The following is a 23,178-nucleotide window of genomic DNA, read 5'->3' as shown; positions in this document are numbered from 1 at the left end:
ACATTATACAATTCGCTATTTCAATGAGAAAACATCATTTGAAAAATTCATGTGTTTGATTTTCCTTAGCCTTAACAGTGCTAAACAACAAACCAAAGCGATAAAACACTATTGCACAATCATCGGGATTGTGTAAGACACTAAATCATGGCTTAACGGGGTTTATGGACCTTTCGTTGCGAAGCCGGACACTCAAAAAGATCACAAACGAAACCTCTCACAATCTCTTTCACTCAACCTCTCTCTATTAAAATCTCTCCCAAATCTCTCCCGAATCTCTCCCAAATCTCTCTCAAAAGTTCCTTTAATTTTTTGTAATCATTCGGGCCATCCCGACCCTTAACTGGGTCAAAAACCACTTGAAACGGGGTAAAAACGGGTAAAATAGGCTTAAGGACCCAAAACTGAAGCTTCAGGACCGAAGTCCCTGTCATAAAGGAAGACGACACACATTTGTCTGTCGTAACCTTACGACTTGCGTGTTGATGACACGCAATGAGTATCAAGGAAGCCCCTGTCATAAAAGAAGACGACATGCATGTTTGCGTGTCATAATTTTTCCGGTTTTTCGACTACGACTTCGTTTTAACTCCGTTTTTCATTATTTTAACGTGGGATTTTCACCCAAAACTTTATTTTATAAACTAAGGCCCCAAAATATATAAATCTCCAGGGTTTTTATAAAAATGTATTAAAAGAATTGGTGGTTGGACTAATTATTGAGGGAATATTTGCTTTTCCTTATTTTATGACAAAAGCAAGCCACCACCACCTCACTCTATGATCATCCACTCTTTCCCACTACTCCTTGTCACCTTAGTGGACCTTTACACCCAATCTCCAGCTCTTCCCACGTTCTAAGAGCTGGAGGATTGATCCTCTCTCCTCATTCTCCATAAAAACTCTTTCATTCTACACTTAGCAACCAAGAACACTCTCCAAAATTCTCTCATCTTTTCTCTCAACTTCAAAAACTTCAAGGCTATCTCCAGGGATTTCTTTCTTCAATTAGTAAGTATCTTCATCATTCACATAATTATTAAACTCCATTCTACTCAAATCATTGATATCTTACACAAGTTCCATCTTATTCGGTGTTAGATTCTCGAATCATCAAGACATCTTCTTAGTGTTCTTGGGTTGAACACTTCCTGTCTCTCACTTTCATCTACTGAAACCACATAAGGTGAGTTCATACCCATACATTTACATGTTTTTCTTAAGTTTTAAGGGGGGAATACAAGTAAAATCATCAAGAACACAATTAAACTTTTTCTAACAGATTACATCAGAAAAGATGGACGTTAATCACGAACTGTTTTGGTCAACTTAAATATTTTAGTTTTCAAAACTGTTTCAGGTGCAAGTAGTTCAAACTCTTAGCTTTAAAATGGCTACTTGCACATCTCCATATGATTTTTCTACAATTTATGGTGATTTTTACAAAACTGCCTGTCATTTCAGAGGCAAACCCGGACCAGTCTGTGATTATGAACATTTTCACCTCTGTTAGAGATCACTAAAAATCATGATAAAATTTACGAACAAACTAGACTCATATTCCAAACTCTCAAAATTTGCGGATTTGGATTTAGAGCTTTGATGATTTTTCTATAAATTTTCTAAGAACGGTAACAGAAACTGTTTTTAACGAAAAGTTGCTGTTAATTTCATTTCACCTTGTAACATGTTGAGCAAGGTGTATATCTTTATGTGATTATATGTTACTGCAATATATGACATTTTATCTTAATATTTAGACACACATCAGTTTACAAATGGATTTGGTCATATAAAATATAAAGAATAACAAGTGATTATAATCAAAGTACAATCGATACATTCAAATATTAAATAAACTATTTTGAATATAGTTTGCATACATTACCACGTACTACCCTTGGTTGATAAACTATAATAGGTATAGTTTATGATACATTACATAATACATACATTTAAAAAGGGTACATTTATACAAAGGATATTTTCATTAAGCAAGGTACGGCCATACGGTACCAAGTTTTCATAACACGTAATTCCGTTAATGACTTTGTGAGACATTTACTTCAAATTACCATTAAGTCCTGTATTGTAACCAGAGTCTCCTTGAGGGAGAGCGTGATACTTGTGTATAGATCTATATTGGGTTTGACAAACCCACACCTAAACTGCATGCAACAGTTAGACCGATAGGTCTGGGGTGACAAATGTCATAACATTTCCGACGCCTGAAGAACGTCGTTTTAGGCAACCTTGGTCATAGTATGGTTATAATAAACTCACCTAAAGTATTAACAAACATTGGAATTTACGGGAACTTCATTAAAACTTAACGAGTTTATGTCGATTTAAACTTGCATTGTTTTACTATAAATATGACAAATTACTTGTACATTTCGGTCTTTGGGTTTTAAGACTACATTTACACATTAAGGAAAATATTGGATTTTTCTAACACAAATACTACTTTTACAAACGAAAGGCTTTTAATAATACCAAACAAAAGCTTATGAACTCACCAACCTTTGTGTTGACACTTTTTCAAACAACTTGTATTCTCAGGAAATCATTAAACAGGTAATCAAGTGCTTTTGAGGATGGGACGCTAAGGCGTCTACTATTTCATATTTTATCAACATATTGTAATTGATTCGTAAACATGTAATTCATACAATGATGTAACTTTTTCAATTATATATATGTTGGTTGTGTTTGCTTGAATTACTATTACAATTGTTGTTATGATACTATACATGAAGTCCTCCACCCCCGGACGTTTCCGCCATCCTTGGTTTGGGGGTGTGACAGATTGGTATCAGAGCACAGTTTATAGTGAATTAAGTATATCAAACCACATAAGATATACAAACTATAAACACAATTGGGACTAATAGTCTCTGATTTGTGCATTTTTCAAATAAATACACTCTTAGAAAATAAATGATTTTCTTGATTTAAGTATACATACATACATTACATGCTCGCATGGTATCATAACTAGCGAAAACATAAAGCAAAAGAAGAAGAGTTGAACATTTTGAGTATGCCTTAGTATATGTGGATTAAATCTGGGAAGGATATAGCCTGATCAACTATATCTGTCCGGGAATTGACTTGCATATACCGGGGGATGGTCAGGATGGACAACAAATCTAACAAACCTAATAACAGACTACAAAGGATACTTTAAGAACTCAAAACTAAACATTTACAAATACTATAGGAGTATTTTGTGTTACTATAATAAATTATCTGATAATTAAATAGGTCTTTATTTATAAATTAATAGCTGCTAAGTGGATGCGCTAAGGTCATATGTAACTAAGATGCTATAGACTTAGAATTTATGTATCTTTGTTTCACTTCCTGTCCTTGTTTGGTTGTGGTCTTGGAGTTAGGGTCATCTATTCGAAGGACTATTATATCTTAATCACATATGACTGGTATGCACTTTGCAACTAATTAAGTAACCGATAAAGATCATTTTAAAATATAATATATTAATTATGTCCCGACTAAATTAGTATATGTGAAACTTCTACAAACAGTCATATACTTGGAAACAAGGAAACTCAAATAAAATATTTTATACTTTCATAACCCAATGTTTTGGGTCAATTAAAAGTATAAAATCGTATGTATCGTAAACATACCGGAAAACAACGTAATAATATACTTTATGTATAAAAGATTCTCTTCCTATAAATACACTTTTACTAAAAGTACATTGGTTTACGACTTATGACAGAACCATGCCGCCAAGGAGAAGACCAAGACCTTCCAGCAACACAGCAACACCTCCTCCGCCGCCGCCTCCACAGTTTGATCCTGCGATGTTCCAGGCTGCAGTAACAGCAGCCGTAGCGGCCGCAATGTCGCAGATAGGGACAAACGGAGCTGGTGGTTCGGGATCGGGGGCTACAAACTCTAACCACGGAGACAGTACGTGGCGTGCAAGAGAGTGTTCATACAAAGACTTCACAAATGGCAAACCCGACAACTTCAATGGAAGCGGGGGAGTCATCACTTTGATGCAATGGTTTGAAAAGACCGAAGTAGTCTTTCAGGTGTGCTCTTGCCCCGAAGCGAGCAAAGTTAAGTTCGCAGCCTTCACCTTCACCGGCCGGGCCCTTACTTGGTGGAACTGCCGGGTTAAGTCACTTACTCTCGAAGTGGCTAGCTCCATAACCTGGGCAGAACTAAAAACGTTGATGATGAAGGAGTACTGCCCGAGAGGTGAAATTCAAAAACTGGAACAAGAACTCTGGAACCTCAGGATGACGGGCTCTGACCTTGAAACCTACACCACCCGATTCAATGAATTGGCTCTCCTCTGCCCAACAATGGTTACTCCGGAGGAGAAAAAGGTGGAGCGATACCTTTGGGGACTGTCTCTCCACGTGCAAAGTAGTGTCCTGGCTTCAAGGCCAACAACTTTTGATAGTGCCAGGGAGCTGGCACAACAACTTGTTGACCACCGAGCCGGTCATAATACTACAACCACCACCACTGATAAATCAAAAGGGGGAAACAACAAAAGGAAGTTCTAGAACGAAAAGAAGAGCCAACCAGCACAGGACCCCGCTAAGAAGCAACAAATTGTTGCTGTCCATGCTGCCACAAATGCTGCCACTACTACTACCACTCCAGCACCACCGAAGCCATATGCGGGAACCCTACCTAAGTGCAACAAGTGCAACTTTCACCACAATGGTGCTTGTAGGGAGATGCACTGTAACAACTGCGACAGGAAGGGGCACACTGCTCGTTTCTGTAAAGCGCCGGCTCGACCAATCAACCAAGTCGCCAGTACGGGGGCAACCCGAACCTGCTACAACTGTGGAGACGCAGGTCACTTCAAAAGAGACTGCCCCAAAGCACAAGCCCCTAATGCTGGTGGAGTAGGAAGAGTCCTGGCAATAGGACATGGGGAAGCAGTCGAGGATCCCACAGTGGTTACCGGTACGTTTCTCCTCAATAACTCTTATGCATGCGTACTATTCGATAGTGGAGCGGAGAGGAGTTTCGTGAGCCACCAATATAAACATTTACTTGAACAAAATCCCCAATCACTAAAGGATACTTATGTAGTAGAAATGGCAAATGGGAAAGTAGAACGCACTAGCGATATATACTCAGAATGTACTCTCACTCTAGGCAACCATACATTTAAAATTGACCTGATGCCGGTCACCATAAAAAGCTTCGACGTAATCATCGGGATGGATTGGTTAGTTCCTCACCGTGCCGACATTCTATGTTACGAAAGGGCCGTTCGCCTCAATCTACCAAATGACGAAACCCTTCTCATCTATGGTGACAAACCTAGTGCGAATTTACAAGTCATCTCATGCATCAAAGCCCAAAAGTATCTCCGGAAGGAGTACCACGCCTTCTTAGCCCATGTAGTAGACAAGAAACAAGACGTGAAAGACATCAAGGACATCCCCGAAGTGTGTAACTTCCCGGATGTGTTCCCAGAGGATCTTCCTGGTGTACCACTCGCACGACAAGTCGATTTCAGAATTGACTTAATACCCGGAGCTACCCCCGTAGCCAGAGCTCCATACCGCCTCGCACCATCAGAAATGCAGGAGTTGTCCAGTCAGTTGACCGAGCTTTTGAACAAAGGGTTCATCAGACCAAGCTTCTCACCTTGGGGAGCACCAGTCCTTTTTGTAAAGAAGAAGGACGGATCCTTTCGCATGTGCATCGACTATCGGGAACTAAACAAGCTCACCATCAAAAACCGATATCCTCTGCCCCAAATCGACGACCTTTTCGACCAACTCCAAGGAGCAAATTTCTTCTCAAAGATCGACCTAAGGTCAGGCTACCATCAACTACGAGTTCAAGAAGAAGATATTCCCAAAACTGCATTCAGAACTCGCTATGGGCACTACGAGTTTGTGGTGATGTCCTTCGGTTTAACAAACGCACCTGCGGTATTCATGGACCTAATGAATAGAGTGTGTCGACCCTACCTAGACAAGTTTGTAATCGTATTCATCGACGATATCTTGATCTACTCGCGAAGCGAAGAAGAGCATCGCCTACATCTACGCCAAGTGCTAGAGACGCTAAGAGCGGAGAAGCTTTATGCTAAGTTCTCTAAGTGTGAATTCTGGATTAGAGAAGTGGATTTCCTTGGACATGTGGTAAGTGAGAAAGGCATACATGTGGACCCCTCCAAGATCAAGGCAATCGAGAATTGGTCAGCACCCAAGACGCCAACCGAAATTCGACAATTCCTTGGGCTTGCTGGCTACTATCGAAGATTTATACAAAACTTCTCCAAGATTGCGAAACCACTCACCACCTTGACGCAGAAAGGTGTGATATTCAAGTGGGAAAATAATCAAGAAACTGCTTTCCAAACGTTAAAACAAGCCCTATGTAGCGCACCGATCTTGTCTCTCCCAGAGGGAACCGAGGACTTCGTAGTGTACTGTGATGCTTCGAATCAAGGCCTCGGATGTGTGCTCATGCAGAGAGGGAAGGTTATCGCGTATGCATCAAGACAGCTTAAGACGCACGAGGTTAATTATGCTACGCACGACCTGGAATTAGGAGCAGTGGTATTCGCTTTGAAGATCTGGAGACACTACCTCTACGGCACGAAATGCACTATCTTCACTGATCACAAAAGTCTTCAGCATATCCTCAATCAGAAAGAGCTCAACATGCGACAGAGGAGATGGGTGGAGTTGCTGAATGACTACGAGTGCGAAATTCGTTATCATCCGGGCAAGGCCAATGTAGTGGCCGATGCTCTAAGCAGGAAGGAGTACTCGGGCCGCCGAGTAAAATCCTTAACAATGACAATCCATTCCCACCTGACCATACAAATCAAGGAAGCTCAACTGGAAGCTTTGAAACCAGAAAAGGTGGCAGGAGAGACATTAAGGGGAATGGATAAAAACTTAGAAGTCAAGGAGGATGGAGCACGTTATATCATGAACCGGATTTGGACACCGAAGTTCGGTGGACTCCGAGATGTCGTCATGAATGAAGCACACAAGACTCGATACTCCATCCATCCCGGGTCGGATAAGATGTATCTGGACCTCAAGAAATTATACTGGTGGCCGAACATGAAAGCTGAGATTGCTACCTATGTGAGCAAGTGCCTGACTTGCGCTAAGGTCAAAACAGAATACCAGAAACCATCCGGGCTATTACAACAGCCGGATATACCTGAGTGGAAGTGGGAACGAATAACCATGGACTTCATAACCAAGCTGCCTAAGGCATCAGGCGGGCTTGACACAATATGGGTAATTGTAGACAGATTGACCAAATCAGCACACTTCCTACCAATAAAAGAAACCGACAAGATGGAGAAGCTGACTAGAACGTACATCAGAGAGATTGTACGACTCCATGGTGTGCCGATATCCATTATCTCCGATAGAGATAGTAGATTTACCTCACGGTTTTGGCAGTCTCTACAAAAATCATTGGGAACTAGGCTTGACATGAGTACGGCCTACCACCCACAAACCGACGGACAGAGCCAGCGAACCATTCAAACGTTGGAAGACATGTTAAGAGCTTGTGTGATAGACTTCGGTAAAGCATGGGATACCCATCTACCGCTTATCGAATTCTCCTACAATAACAGCTATCATACTAGCATCAAAGTCGCTCCATTCGAAGCTCTTTACGGTCGCAAATGCAGATCACCCCTGTGTTGGGCTGAGGTGGGGGATACACAGCTAGCTAGAGGGCAAGTCTCTAATAGCACCCTCACTGGCCCTGAAATCATAAGGGAAACCACAGAAAAGATCGTTCAAATTCGAGAGAGACTGAAAGCGTCTCGCGATCGGCAAAAGAGTTACGCAGACAAACGACGCAAACCCTTGGAATTCCAGGTGGGTGATCGAGTACTACTAAAAGTTTCCCCTTGGAAAGGAATGATACGATTCGGCAAACGCGGGAAACTAAATCCAAGGTACATCGGGCCATTCGAAATCCTTGCTAGGATTGGGCCAGTAGCATACAAACTTCGATTACCTCAGGAACTCGACAAAGTACATCCCACGTTTCACGTGTCGAACCTAAAGAAGTGTTTGTCTGATGAGACACTCGTAATACCACTCGACGAAATCAAAGTTAACGAAAATCTCCACTTCGTGGAGGAACCAGTCGAAATCATGGATCGGGAAATCAAACGAACGAAACAAAGTCGTATTCCCATCGTGAAGGTACGTTGGAACGCTAAACGAGGACCCGAATTCACCTGGGAACGCGAGGATCAGATGAAACAAAAGTATCCACATCTCTTCCCAAACTCTTGAAATCCCAGTCAAAATGAAAATTTCGGGACGAAATTCCTTCTAACGGGGGGATGATGTGACAACCGTCAAATTTCGCTCAAGTCAAAGTCAAACAAAGTCAACAAGTCAAACCGGTCAACTCCATTAACCCTTGTATGTTAGGGTTTACATTATACAATTCGCTATTTCAATGAGAAAACATCATTTGAAAAATTCATGTGTTTGATTTTCCTTACCTTAACAGTGCTAAACAACAAACCAAAGCGATAAAACACTATTGCACAATCATCGGGATTGTGTAAGACACTAAATCATGGCTTAACGGGGTTTATGGACCTTTCGTTGCGAAGCCGGACACTCAAAAAGATCACAAACGAAACCTCTCACAATCTCTTTCACTCAACCTCTCTCTATTAAAATCTCTCCCAAATCTCTCCCGAATCTCTCCCAAATCTCTCTCAAAAGTTCCTTTAATTTTTTGTAATCATTCGGGCCATCCCGACCCTTAACTGGGTCAAAAACCACTTGAAACGGGGTAAAAACGGGTAAAATAGGCTTAAGGACCCAAAACTGAAGCTTCAGGACCGAAGTCCCTGTCATAAAGGAAGACGACACACATTTGTCTGTCGTAACCTTACGACTTGCGTGTTGATGACACGCAATGAGTATCAAGGAAGCCCCTGTCATAAAAGAAGACGACATGCATGTTTGCGTGTCATAATTTTTCCGGTTTTTCGACTACGACTTCGTTTTAACTCCGTTTTTCATTATTTTAACGTGGGATTTTCACCCAAAACTTTATTTTATAAACTAAGGCCCCAAAATATATAAATCTCCAGGGTTTTTATAAAAATGTATTAAAAGAATTGGTGGTTGGACTAATTATTGAGGGAATATTTGCTTTTCCTTATTTTATGACAAAAGCAAGCCACCACCACCTCACTCTATGATCATCCACTCTTTCCCACTACTCCTTGTCACCTTAGTGGACCTTTACACCCAATCTCCAGCTCTTCCCACGTTCTAAGAGCTGGAGGATTGATCCTCTCTCCTCATTCTCCATAAAAACTCTTTCATTCTACACTTAGCAACCAAGAACACTCTCCAAAATTCTCTCATCTTTTCTCTCAACTTCAAAATCTTCAAGGCTATCTCCAGGGATTTCTTTCTTCAATTAGTAAGTATCTTCATCATTCACATAATTATTAAACTCCATTCTACTCAAATCATTGATATCTTACACAAGTTCCATCTTATTCGGTGTTAGATTCTCGAATCATCAAGACATCTTCTTAGTGTTCTTGGGTTGAACACTTCCTGTCTCTCACTTTCATCTACTGAAACCACATAAGGTGAGTTCATACCCATACATTTACATGTTTTTCTTAAGTTTTAAGGGGGGAATACAAGTAAAATCATCAAGAACACAATTAAACTTTTTCTAACAGATTACATCAGAAAAGATGGACGTTAATCACGAACTGTTTTGGTCAACTTAAATATTTTAGTTTTCAAAACTGTTTCAGGTGCAAGTAGTTCAAACTCTTAGCTTTAAAATGGCTACTTGCACATCTCCATATGATTTTTCTACAATTTATGGTGATTTTTACAAAACTGCCTGTCATTTCAGAGGCAAACCCGGACCAGTCTGTGATTATGAACATTTTCACCTCTGTTAGAGATCACTAAAAATCATGATAAAATTTACGAACAAACTAGACTCATATTCCAAACTCTCAAAATTTGCGGATTTGGATTTAGAGCTTTGATGATTTTTCTATAAATTTTCTAAGAACGGTAACAGAAACTGTTTTTAACAAAAAGTTGCTGTTAATTTCATTTCACCTTGTAACATGTTGAGCAAGGTGTATATCTTTATGTGATTATATGTTACTGCAATATATGACATTTTATCTTAATATTTAGACACACATCAGTTTACAAATGGATTTGGTCATATAAAATATAAAGAATAACAAGTGATTATAATCAAAGTACAATCGATACATTCAAATATTAAATAAACTATTTTGAATATAGTTTGCATACATTACCACGTACTACCCTTGGTTGATAAACTATAATAGATATAGTTTATGATACATTACATAATACATACATTTAAAAAGGGTACATTTATACAAAGGATATTTTCATTAAGCAAGGTACGGCCATACGGTACCAAGTTTTCATAACACGTAATTCCGTTAATGACTTTGTGAGACATTTACTTCAAATTACCATTAAGTCCTGTATTGTAACCAGAGTCTCCTTGAGGGAGAGCGTGATACTTGTGTATAGATCTATATTGGGTTTGACAAACCCACACCTAAACTGCATGCAACAGTTAGACCGATAGGTCTGGGGTGACAAATGTCATAACATTTCCGACGCCTGAAGAACGTCGTTTTAGGCAACCTTGGTCATAGTATGGTTATAATAAACTCACCTAAAGTATTAACAAACATTGGAATTTACGGGAACTTCATTAAAACTTAACGAGTTTATGTCGATTTAAACTTGCATTGTTTTACTATAAATATGACAAATTACTTGTACATTTCGGTCTTTGGGTTTTAAGACTACATTTACACATTAAGGAAAATATTGGATTTTTCTAACACAAATACTACTTTTACAAACGAAAGGCTTTTAATAATACCAAACAAAAGCTTATGAACTCACCAACCTTTGTGTTGACACTTTTTCAAACAACTTGTATTCTCAGGAAATCATTAAACAGGTAATCAAGTGCTTTTGAGGATGGGACGCTAAGGCGTCTACTATTTCATATTTTATCAACATATTGTAATTGATTCGTAAACATGTAATTCATACAATGATGTAACTTTTTCAATTATATATTTGTTGGTTGTGTTTGCTTGAATTACTATTACAATTGTTGTTATGATACTATACATGAAGTCCTCCACCCCCGTACGTTTCCGCCATCCTTGGTTTGGGGGTGTGACAGAAATGAAGTTTAATAGAAATATGTTTCCAAAGGAAATCCAATATTTTCCTTATAAAAGTTATGTAGCCCTAAATCCCAGGACCGAAAATAAACAAGTATTTTTCCATACTTAAAGATATAAAAGTGATTTTAAATCGACATAAAGCCCTTTTTAATTTGGGAAATATCCCGTAAACTTTATGTGTTATGTGTTGTCTTAAATCCGAAGACCGAAAGTGTACAAGTATTCTTCCATACTTAAAGATATAAAAGTGATTTTAAATCGACATAAAACCCTTTTTAATTTGGGAAATATCCCGTAAACTTTATGTGTTATGTGTTGTCTTAAATCCCAAGACCGAAAGTGTACAAGTATTCTTCCATACTTAAAGATATAAAAGTGATTTTAAATCGACATGAAACCCTTTTTAATTTGGGAAATATCTCGTAAACTTTATGTGTAAAGTAATTCCTGTGAGTTAAATCGACATAACTCGCTAACTTAAAAGTAAAACCCGTAAATCTTATGATTTGTTAATACCACATGTGAGTTTTTGTAACCATGCTAAGACACAGACGGCCTCGTAACACGACGTTCTTCAAGCGTCGGAATGATATGACACTTGTCACCACAGACCTGCCGGTCTAGCTGTTGCAAGCAGCTCAGGTGCGGGTTGTCAAGCCCAATATAGATCTATACACAATTATCACGCTCTCCCTACAAGAGACTCTGGTTACAATTTACAGGACTTTTGACTTTGTTACCATGAAGGTAACACGAAGCGAATGTCTCATAAATTTATTCATTAACAGATTTACGTGAACTGAACTGAAAACCTTTGGTAAATGGGTTTGAAATGTAAATGATACATAAACTATACCTATTATAGTTTATCCCAAAACGTTTGTAATGTAAAAGGACTCTTTTATGAAAATACATTAGTGCTATAAATCCATAAACTATGCTTAATATAGTTTATTATATGTGTTCGAAATGATTGAATAATCTTATCATGAGTGACTAAATTTTAGTTTATGATGATAAACTAACAAGAAAATACATTCAATATTTAGAACTTATTGTTATACACTTTGCTCAACATAATACAAAGTGTTATGGCAATTATAAGCTGTTAACTAGTTTTTAACCTTTCTGCACTGTTTTAGAAAAATAACACTTATGGTTTATTAATATATTATAAGTTCTAATATATTAATAATATTATTTAATTAGTTTGATCAAGAATTAATTTAGAAGTAATTAAGTGATCAAAAGATAACTAATTAAATATATGGGTAGATTATGTAAATCTTCCATATCTTATATAGTGGGCTAAGAGGCTCCATGGATTATCAAGTTGGGTTCCACCCATAGGATGCTCCATGGGAGTTACAAACCCATGGGTCATGGAAATGAAGAGTCATGACACATTAGGGTTTACATGGTGTAACCCTAGATGTGTCAACACTATATAAGAAACCCATTCTCCACCAAAATCAGATACACTAAGAAACAAAAGGGCTAGAGCCGATTTTGCAAGTGTAAGATTCTCTCAAAGTTTACTCTTTTGCATTTGGTGTTGTGTGAAGCATTTGAGGCATCACACTTGGGGTGCTAGGCTTACAAGGTTTCAAGGATCATAATCAACAACAAGGTAAGTTATTCTATCTTTCATTCAAGTTAAAAATGTTCCCCATGTATGCTAGATAGGAATATAACCTTGGAATTCAACTTTGCATGATTATTAGACAAACATAGATCCAAGGTTATTAGGGTTGCATGTACACTTAGGAAGTGTTAGAATGCTCAAAACTCATCACTAAGAACGATTTTTGGTGTGAAGATATGAGTCGTTGGTCTAAGAGTGTTATGAAAACATGTAATAACACTTGAGTTAGAAGGAAATACTTACCAAAAAGTGCAGTAGCAACTCAAGAACACTTGCACAAGGTGGTGGTTTCTTTAGTGGTGATATGAGAAGTGTGTATGTTTGAAATGAGCAAGTAACTCAAGAAATCCTTCAGGGATTTCCTTATATGGAAGGTTGCTGGAGTAACTTGTGAGCTTGAAATGATGTGTGCATTGGTTTGTGTGATGTTGATAAGGTGGCAAGTGAGAGGGTGACACATGGAAGGCAAGTAGGCACACTTGACCCACTTGTGGGGTTAATATCTTCTTAATATAAACTAATGATTTTTAATTAATAAATCCTTGAGAAATAAATAAAATAAGAGTTCTGGAGGTTAAAAGTGATAAAATATGGATTTTGGTGAAAATCCCACGTTAAAATCATGAAAAACGGGTTTAAAACGAAGTCGTGGTCGAAAACCGGGTGAAAAAGGGGAAAATCCGAAGTCAGGCTTGGTTACTGAAGTGGATCCGAAGGGAAGAAAGAACCGCGGTTCGGAGGCTGCGGTCGGCTTGGCTGCGGTCCGAGAGCTGCGGCTCGCTGGCTGCGGTCCAGAGGCTGCGACTCGCTGCTGCGGTTCGCCGGCTGCGGTCCTCGCTGGCTGCGGCTAGCTGGCCGCGGCTAGATGGCTGTGGCTACACCAAAGGGACTCCGGTTCAAGAAGGGTTTGGTCCCTCTAGAGGGACTCCGGTTCAAGAAGGGTTTGGTCCCTATAGAGGGACTTCGGCCCTAAAATGCCATTTTCCAAGATATCTTCCCGTTTCTCATGGTTTTTGGCCAAGTTAAGGGTCGGGATGACTATAAAAAGTTGAGAGAGATTTTGAGAGAGATTTGGGAGAGATTTCCCATACTTGGAGAGATTTCACATACTTTGAGAGATTTGGGAGAGATTTCACATACTGGGAGAGATTTCACATACTTGGAGAGATTTGGGAGAGATTTCACATACTTGGAGAGATTTCACATACTTGGAGAGATTTGGGAGAGATTTCACATACTTGGAGAGATTTCACATACTTGGAGAGATTTGGGAGAGATTTCACATACTTGGAGAGATTTCACATACTTAGAGAGATTTGGGAGAGATTTCACATACTTGGAGAGATTTGGGAGAGATTTCACATACTTGGAGAGATTTCACATACTTGGAGAGATTTGGGAGAGATTTCACATACTTGGAGAGATTTCACATACTTAGAGAGATTTGGGAGAGATTTCACATACTTGGAGAGATTTGGGAGAGATTTCACATACTTGGAGAGATTTGGGAGAGATTTCACATACTTGGAGAGATTTCATATACTTGGAGAGATTTGGGAGAGATTTCACATACTTGGAGAGATTTCACATACTTAGAGAGATTTGGGAGAGATTTCACATACTTAGAGAGATTTGGGAGAGATTTCACATACTTGGAGAGATTTCACATTCTTGGAGAGATTTGGGGGAGTTTTAAGCTTAGCCATTATTATCGCATAATCTTGCAACTGCATGGTTCGTTAATGATCGTTTTAAGTCCCCGAAAGGGTCCTTAGTCGTGTTTTGATGCGTTTAACTCCCTTTTTAGGGTTTTTACATTGTTAACATACAAGTACTAGTTAAGTTTGACCGGTTTGACTTGTTGACTTTGACTTTGACTTTGACTTGAATTTGATGGTTGTCACAATAAAACACACAAATATAAGCATAAAAATCAATATAAATAAAGGTATAAAGAGAAGATACATACCATCACCACATTAGGTGTTGAGCGAGCCTCCTCGACTGTCAGCTAAAAAGCCCTGCTCATCGCAACAGGCGCATCCGCCTTGCCTTGGCGGCTGTCGGTAATCCGTAGCGTCATTGGAGCGGGTGCTACCTCTGGTCCTGCTGCTGCCAACTCAGACAATTGGCCTTATTATGGCCCCTCTGATTACAATGGAAGCAAATCAGATCAGATACCAGGGTGGTCGTGGTAGTAGTAGTACAATCCCTATTAATATGACTCGTCTAGTTGCACTTGAAGCAGCCAGAACCACCCACCCTGCACGTTCCATCGTGCGTCTTGCCGCACTTGCCACAAAAGCTTCGACCCTGCTAGCCTCTCGATCTCAAATAAAAAACCTTGGGTATCTTGCCCGAACCATCTAAACCCTGAACCTGATCCGACTTCCTCTTCCTCTACATCTCCAAATCAATCTCTTTCTCCCTGGCCCTCGCTATCATATCATCCAATGTCTTACAACTGGATCGGCTCACAAACTGTCGGATATCACTCATCAACATCTCAAGGTATCTCACCTTCTTCATCTCCTCGTCCGCCACATACTGCGGAACCAGCAACGCCCTCTCGCGGAACATAACGGTGATCTCAGCCACTGTCTCAGTAGTCTGGCGGAGATCCTGAAACTCTCGCGCCAGCTGCTGGACCTCAATCACAGGTGCGAAATCAGACCGAAATCTCGTCACAAAATCCTCCCAAGTCATGGACTCAATTGCCTCGCCTCCCAAGGCATCTCCTACCTCCTCCTACCAGTCTCGGGCTCTGTTTTTCAGAAGACAGGAAGCAAGTATGACCTTTGCCCCATCGGGACAACTGCTAGTGTGGAAGGCATTAGCGGCATCCGCTAACCAACGTTTGCTTGTGATCAGGTCCTTCTTCCCGAAGAACTCTGGGGCTCCATATACCCGGAACTCATGGAAAGTCAAAGTGTGAGCTCCCATCATCGCTACCATCTCAGAATGGAATGAGCCCAAACGTTCTTCTAAAACCTTCATGGTACCCTCCTTGATCATACCAAAGATCATAGGAGTCTGCTCGAGTATGCCGCGGGTAATCTCCCACATCTGACCATCTAACTACCCGACTCCAGATCCCGAGCCTGAACCTTCACCAGCACCAGAACCACTAACAGTTCTTCCTCAAAGGGTCACCATACTGAAAATAGACCATTCAAGCCATTAGAACACGCATAAATATATATCGAGGAGTCTCATGTTCTACAAGCTTCCTGGTATCATCGAAACTCCCCTTGACTCGAGTACGGATCCTCTCCTTCCAGTAGTACGGGCCCATACTACCTTCTACATATATTCGTACTTTCCTCAAGGATCGTTGTGAATCCTCCAAGTCACTCCTTATCCATATATACAATCCTCAACAAGACAAGGCTCCCAGCACTAAATCTCTTCCTAGGGAAACTACCACACTACTCCCTGTCATCAGCTGCAGAAGGAACTCCCCCTAACATCCTTTAACTAGCTCACAATACAATTACATATCGTCGACACCAGATAATTCTTCGAATGAAAGGTCTCACGCTACAACGGTTGGACTCAAACAAGAGTTGCGCAATAGAATTAAAACCTAAACTTATAAAACTATTTAGTCTCAATAATATGTAACTTAGTAACTCGCTTACTAGTTAGCTGAGGCTAATGAAAACTCCTAAAAGCACAAAGCAAGCAACATTCGAGCATCGAGTAATCGAAACAAGCATAACCTAAACAGGCCATCATATCACTGAATGATCAGTACTAGCATGCAAGTCTATAAGCTTATACAATAGGCATATAAAGGCATCTCTTATAACATTCTATCATGAAAATCCTAAGCAGATCCTTAGCCCTAACTAGCATGCGATTTACAGATTCACAAATCAAAGCATATCATAAAACATGTATGGGTATTTTGGAAAAACTTACTTGAGCTCAGTCGATTGCATGCACCATACCCTTTTTCTTTTATTAGAAAACCCTTTTATAAAATATTTCTTTTTAAAAAAAAATCTACCAAACCCTCAGTTTGAGTTCAGACACACCCGAGAGTATGCCCGAATCCATCAAACTAAGGCTCTGATACCAACTTGTAACCTCCCCAAAATTAAGACCAAAAAATTTCGAATTTTATATTAATAAAACGATTATCCATAACAATATCACAAAACCATAGTGAAATCATAGTATCTCAAATAACATCTAAAAACATCAGTCATGTGAAATGTGGAAACAATGTGGTGTGTGCAATGCAGTCATCCCGATCTCTTCCCCTTCGAACCAGAAGTACTTGAAACATAAATTGAAAACTGTAAGCACAAAGCTTAGTGAGTTCCCCAAAATACCACATACCATACATATCAAACATATAATGGGCCCCGCCCGACATCGAGCCCCACATGGAACAAATATGTTAGTCATCAGGCCTCGCATGGCATCGGTCCCTGCCCGGTATACATACAAACACATAAACACATGTAAAAATCACAAATATAAATAGCATACAATATAATCATTAGTCCCCGCCCAGTAAACATATCAGAAAACATACATGCAGAGTCATGCAGACAACTAGCATCCTACTCATAATAAACCATGGAATGACATTGGTGCCTTCAACCCGCTAAACACAGTGAGGAAACTCACCTCAAGCTGTTGAATCTCTCAAATAAAATCTCGGTCTGCTGATCCGGAAAATCCCCGTACTAGCACCATCAAATAATATCCAATTAATAATTGGATCTCGACCTATAATAAAGAATCTAAATTACTTGTCCAACATCCAGGGTAAAAGACCATTTTACCTTTTTCTTACTTGGCCCAAAACCAAGGTCTAACCCATTTGCTCAAAACGCCCAAATTCCTAAATGACATCCCAAGTCCCAATATGGCCTAACTTCCTAATTGGGCCCAAAATTATCATGGACCTAATCCCAAGAAAACCCATAGTCTAGTGATGACCCAAATTAAGAAGTCCAATGACCCAACAAGGCCCAAACCCTAAAAGCCCAAAATATGGCCCAAACCGGTAAAAGTTAACCGAAAGTCAAACAACTGAGTACGATGGCCGTACTCAGGCTTACGCTTAGCGTACTCCTTCCGGGGCCAGTACACGATACGTACGATCTGGGTACACCCCACATACGCAGCAGACAACCAATCCAACCCATTAAGCACTTAATCGGTTAAGCTATCAAGCCAAACTCTCAGATTTGATCCTAAATGGTGACTTAACACGTAAAGTTGGAAACTTTACTCTCATGCATGACTTAATGGAACCCAAAACTAAAAAAGAACCACATAAACAATCCTAACACATATATGGACCAATATAACTCATAAAAGTTGCATTTTATAGACAAGGGACCTCAAAGGTGCTAAGATCTAACATCCATGGCTTCTAGAGTAGACCATAATCTCAAATATTGCTTAAAAGACCCAAAACTACACAAATAACACCCTAAGTTGGATCTAGCATAAAGAACCATCAAGATGAGAGCTTTTTACCTCAAGTGGCTTGCTAAGATGAAGATGACTCTGGATCTACAAGCTCAAGTCACTCCCAAGCAACCTCCAAGTATTCTTCTTCTTCTACTTCACCAAAAACACCACTAGAACTCACTTTCAAGCTCAAATATCACAAATGACAATTAGGGTTTAGATCTTAGGGTATAGAGAGATGAAGGTTGCTCATTAGAAGGTCCAAGGGTGTCTTAAGTTGTCTAAATAGGGCACAAACCCTAAAAATTAGGGTTCTCCCCTGTATTATGTACGACATGTGTACTCCCAAGTTCGCCCAGCGTACATGGGTGCATCCGCGATCCGCCAATGGGCTAGTACGTTATGCGTACTCATAGAGTATGCCCCGCGTACTAGCTAGAGACTAAAATGATAGAAATTTAACATTAAGTGTTAAAAGAACATACCAATAAATCTTGAATGTTACAGCTGGGCCCATGAACCAGGAAGGGCTAGGCCCAATGTATGTTATGTAGGATGCTAGTTGTCTCTGTGACTCTTGCATGGTATGTCGGGCTAGGCCCATTGTATGAGGGCTAGGCCCATTATGGTGGGTTGGGCCCAATGTGAGGGCTAGGCTTAATGGTAAGTATGGTATGTGGTATTTTGGGGAACTCACTAAGCTTTGTGCTTACAGTTTTATGGTTATGGTTTCAAGTACTTCCGGTTCGAAAAGGAAGGGGTCGGCTTGATCGCAGCGCTTCCACCCATGTTTCCGCAACTATATGATTTTGGGATTGCACTCTGATAACTGTTTTTATTTTGAAATATTTTTGAATAATTGGAAAAAGGATAATTGGTGTTTCTGGTTGAATTGAAAATGAAATTTTTTTCCTTATAATTTTTGGGATGTTACAGTTATTCTAAGGGTTTAGATTCCTCAACGATCCCAATGTCTATATCAAGATCTATCAAGTAAGGAATAACCAGATAGGATCATATCGGAGGTATGGTTTGTTTGGTATACAGAGTATATTGTTTGGAAATCCCACTTTAAACACCTCACTAAATCCAGCCTAGACATCACTCCCGTAAGTAGACCAGTCAGTATAATGACTTGGAATCACTGATAAATCTTAATTATAGGTTCATAATAACGACTATGACTATAATTAAAAGTTACACTTAAAATAAATAAGTGTAGCTTGACTTATAAAGTAATCTAACGAAAAAACGGGAATTATACGGTCAGAACTTTGATCTGATAGCTTCTATTTCTTGGATATCTGACACTGCAGGGGTTCGCTAAAGTATCCGGGAAAGGGCTAAAAAGCTCGAAGAGATTCAGAGAGAATTTGAGTGAGAGGTGCGGAGAAAGAGCTGGAAATCGCGCCTATTTATAGCAGAAAATTGAATGCACGACGCGCCTATTGTCCCTTGCACACCATGCAAATTGTCGGGTATGTTGACATGTCGAAATCTTATGGTGCCACGTGTCGCGATTTAGGTGGAGTGTTAGTGTGCACCGCGCATCTGGTCGGTGCGCACGGCTGAGCATGGAAATTTCTAGTTTTTAGAAAATTCATATCTTCCTCATACGAGCTCCGTTTTTTATGGATTTTATAACTGAGTGTAGCTATCAACGAGATCTACAACTTTCATTTAGACTCTGTCGACTAATTTTGACTTTATTTTTAAAGTTATATTTTTACAGGCTTGGACTGTTAAAGTCAGTGTAAAAATCATAATTCTCTCATACGATATCCATTCTCGATTATCTTTATATCGATGGATAGGTGTGACATCCCCATTTTCACGGCCAGAAAAGACCGATTTTTGTTTATGCTTTATAAAAATCAGAGTACTTCTTTTAATAAAAATGTTGCGGAATTTGTTCCCAGAAAAACATGATAAATACGTTATCAAAGCATTTCAGAAGAAATGTATTTTTATTCATTTAAAACATTTGGGATGTCATCGTAAATACATAAACATAAGCATAAACAGAACTTACATTCATTTACACTAGTGATCTACATCTCTTTTAAATCTCTCAGTGCAAAGTAGCTTCGTATCGACACCTGTGATACAAATACAGGTTGGGAAACCTGGTGAGTACATAGGGTTTTCAACCCACAATAATATAATTATTATATTTAAACATCAAACAATCAACCCGATTACCCATCCCCGTTATCTTCTTTAATATTCCTTAAAGAATTATCTTAAGGGTCATCTCCTATATCATATTTACCTCTCATCTTTCTACCTCACATTTCCTTATATGCTCGTTCCTAAGGCATGAATACGTAGTTACAACATCGCCTGAACTCGTAATTCATAGTAAGGGTTAGAGTATCATCGCATGAATATACAGTCACCACATCACCTGGACTCGTAATTCATCACCTACAGGTTATAAGTCTGCTGGTGTTTCCACGGGTTGTCTAGAATATTCCGTGGTCGCCATCTATACTCTAGTAGATGACTACATCTCCAAATTGTCGGACAAGGTTATAGTATCTTTCATCCTACATCACCGATTCATCATCACCTATCCATCACCTAATTATCATCACCTTCCTATCATCACCTATCTCTCATCATTTTATTTCATCACACACCAACTATTTCATCTACCCATGTTTTATCCCAACATATTTGTAGATATAAAATAAATATATATTTAAATCATTTAAAACATGTATAAAATCATTCATCCATCATAGACAGCAAGTATTCAGATAATATGCACACATAGCACGTAATTTATATAAAATACTTCATATCTATGTGTAAGATGAAAGGGACCATGCACTCACCTGTTAAAGTGATGATTCCAAACTCAGACAGCGCTTCGTTACTCTTAAAACAATTTCCTTCGACAAAACCTAGTATCAATACCACTAGGGTTTAGTCTAACGTTAACCGCGACTAATTAATAGTCTAGCTATTATTATTATTATTATTATTATTATTATTATATAAGCGTTAAACAACACTCTTATATAACTCATAATAATATCCCAAATAATTGTTTTAAGGTCCTAATATGTTACTATAATTAATTAGAAGTTATATTAAAAATAGCGTAGGCGTAGCTCACTTACAGCGAGTTTTTATTAAAAACCGGGTTTCGCTGGAGCAGCGTTTCCGAGCCGAAAGCTTTTCTTCTCGGAGCCGTCGGGCGCTCCGGGGCTTTCTTCTCGTGCTAGGCAGGTTCCCTAGACTTGGGAGGGGTTTAGGGAGGTTAGAGAGAAGTTAGAGAGAGAAAGAAAGGTTTGAAGGTGTGAGGAAATTATGAAGAGTTCATCTCTTATTTATAGGAATTGTATAGTAAAGTAGTCTCCAAGCTTCATCCATAACTTTCGCGTACGAGCTCCGTTTTTGTCTGTCTTTTTACCGTTGAGTTCATATTAATGAGATCTTCAACTCTCATTTAGACCTCGTTGGCTAATTTTCATTCTATCTCGGATTTACAAAACTGTATCGAATTTGTCGCGCTCGAAAAGTAAAGACTAAGCTTCGTCCATAACTTTCGCATACGAGCTCCGTTTTTGTCTGTCTTTTTACAGTTGAGTTCCTATTAATGAGATCTTCAACTCTCATTTAGACCTCGTTGGCTAATTCTCATTCTATCTCGGATTTACAAAACTGTATCGAATTCGTCGCACTTGAAAAGTAGAGACTAAGCTTCGTCCATAACTTTCGCATACGAGCTCCATTTTTGTCTGTCTTTTTACCGTTGAGTTCCTATTAATGAGATCTTCAACTCTCATTTAGACCTCGTAAGCCAAAAACCGCTCGAACTAAAATTCGAGTTTCGAGTTGTACACTGCTAAGCCGAAACTTCGAAAAATCATAACTTCCTCATACGAAGTCAGATTTGGGCGTTCTTTTTATGGACGCTCTCGGTTTAACGTTTTCTACGACTTTTGTTTAGATCACTAAGGCTAAAAGTCGCTCCATCGTAAATTCACTATTTACGCTTCCCGGTGCCGTTTCGGTTTTGCCGTAAAACTTCGACGGGCCATAACTTCTTCGTTATAACTCGGATTTCGGAGTTCTTTATATGTACGGAAACCTTGAGAAATATTCTACAACTTGGTTAAGATTATTTATTATAAATAATCTTTTGCCGAAAATTCGTTTTCGACACTCATTGCCTCTAAATTGACTAGCCCGGATCTACGGGCGTTACAATTATCTCCCCCTTAGGATGATTACGTCCCGCAATCATCAACGAAACAGGGTTGTATAATGACTCCATACGTTATCTCTTCATCCTAGGTATTAATCGTAACTTCTATGTTCCTTCAAATGTGTACCTAACTCTTGGTCTTTTTGACTGCAAGCGGTGCTCGAACTTGCACCTGCTCGTTAGACTCCAAACTATGACATTCGAGTCACAATCTCGATCCTTGATGGAGACTCCTTCTTCTTCTTAGAAAGCTTAAGATAAGCTCCTCTGTTACTACAACGTACCGATGTGTCATATTCTAATGACCTCTCATCGTGTGCTTAAACTCAAATCTCTTAGAGTTAAATTCCAGAACAGACTATACCTTCCTTCATGTTCTAATGTGACATAATCACATCTTAAAACTTAGTATCTCTAGCTACAAGCCTTTTTAGCGACAATCGTGATACTTTTATTGATCGCTTTGATTTCAATCTTTTGGTTTAAGTCGGACGCTACATCAAACTTGGTTCTCTGAACCACGTAACCTACTTATCGTAGTCGAACTCAATTTGATATGACCACTAGGGTCGGAATAACAATCATCTTCGATGGTAACGACATACTCGAATAAAACGAAAT

At 39.3% G+C, this 23,178-nt stretch overlaps 2 long non-coding RNA genes across 2 annotated transcripts; both read left to right on the top strand.

Moving 5' to 3' along the window:
* Window positions 1-792: 792 nt before the first annotated feature.
* Window positions 793-2,638, top strand: LOC145129418 (uncharacterized). The gene is made up of 3 exons (XR_013717482.1): window positions 793-1,011; window positions 1,102-1,186; window positions 2,563-2,638. It is a non-coding gene; the product is annotated as an uncharacterized LOC145129418 (long non-coding RNA).
* Window positions 2,639-9,408: 6,770 nt separating this feature from the next.
* Window positions 9,409-11,083, top strand: LOC145129449 (uncharacterized). The gene is made up of 3 exons (XR_013717495.1): window positions 9,409-9,456; window positions 9,547-9,631; window positions 11,008-11,083. It is a non-coding gene; the product is annotated as an uncharacterized LOC145129449 (long non-coding RNA).
* The last annotated feature ends 12,095 nt before the right edge of the window (window positions 11,084-23,178 follow it).

This window comes from Lactuca virosa, chromosome 8 (genome assembly GCF_052849685.1).
Source record: "Lactuca virosa cultivar CGN04683 chromosome 8, Lactuca_virosa_CGN04683_v6, whole genome shotgun sequence".
In the NCBI taxonomy this organism is placed as follows: Eukaryota; Viridiplantae; Streptophyta; class Magnoliopsida; order Asterales; family Asteraceae; genus Lactuca; species Lactuca virosa.
The sequence above is the reverse complement of the archived record's forward strand: the minus strand, read 5'-3'. Positions and strand labels throughout refer to the sequence as shown.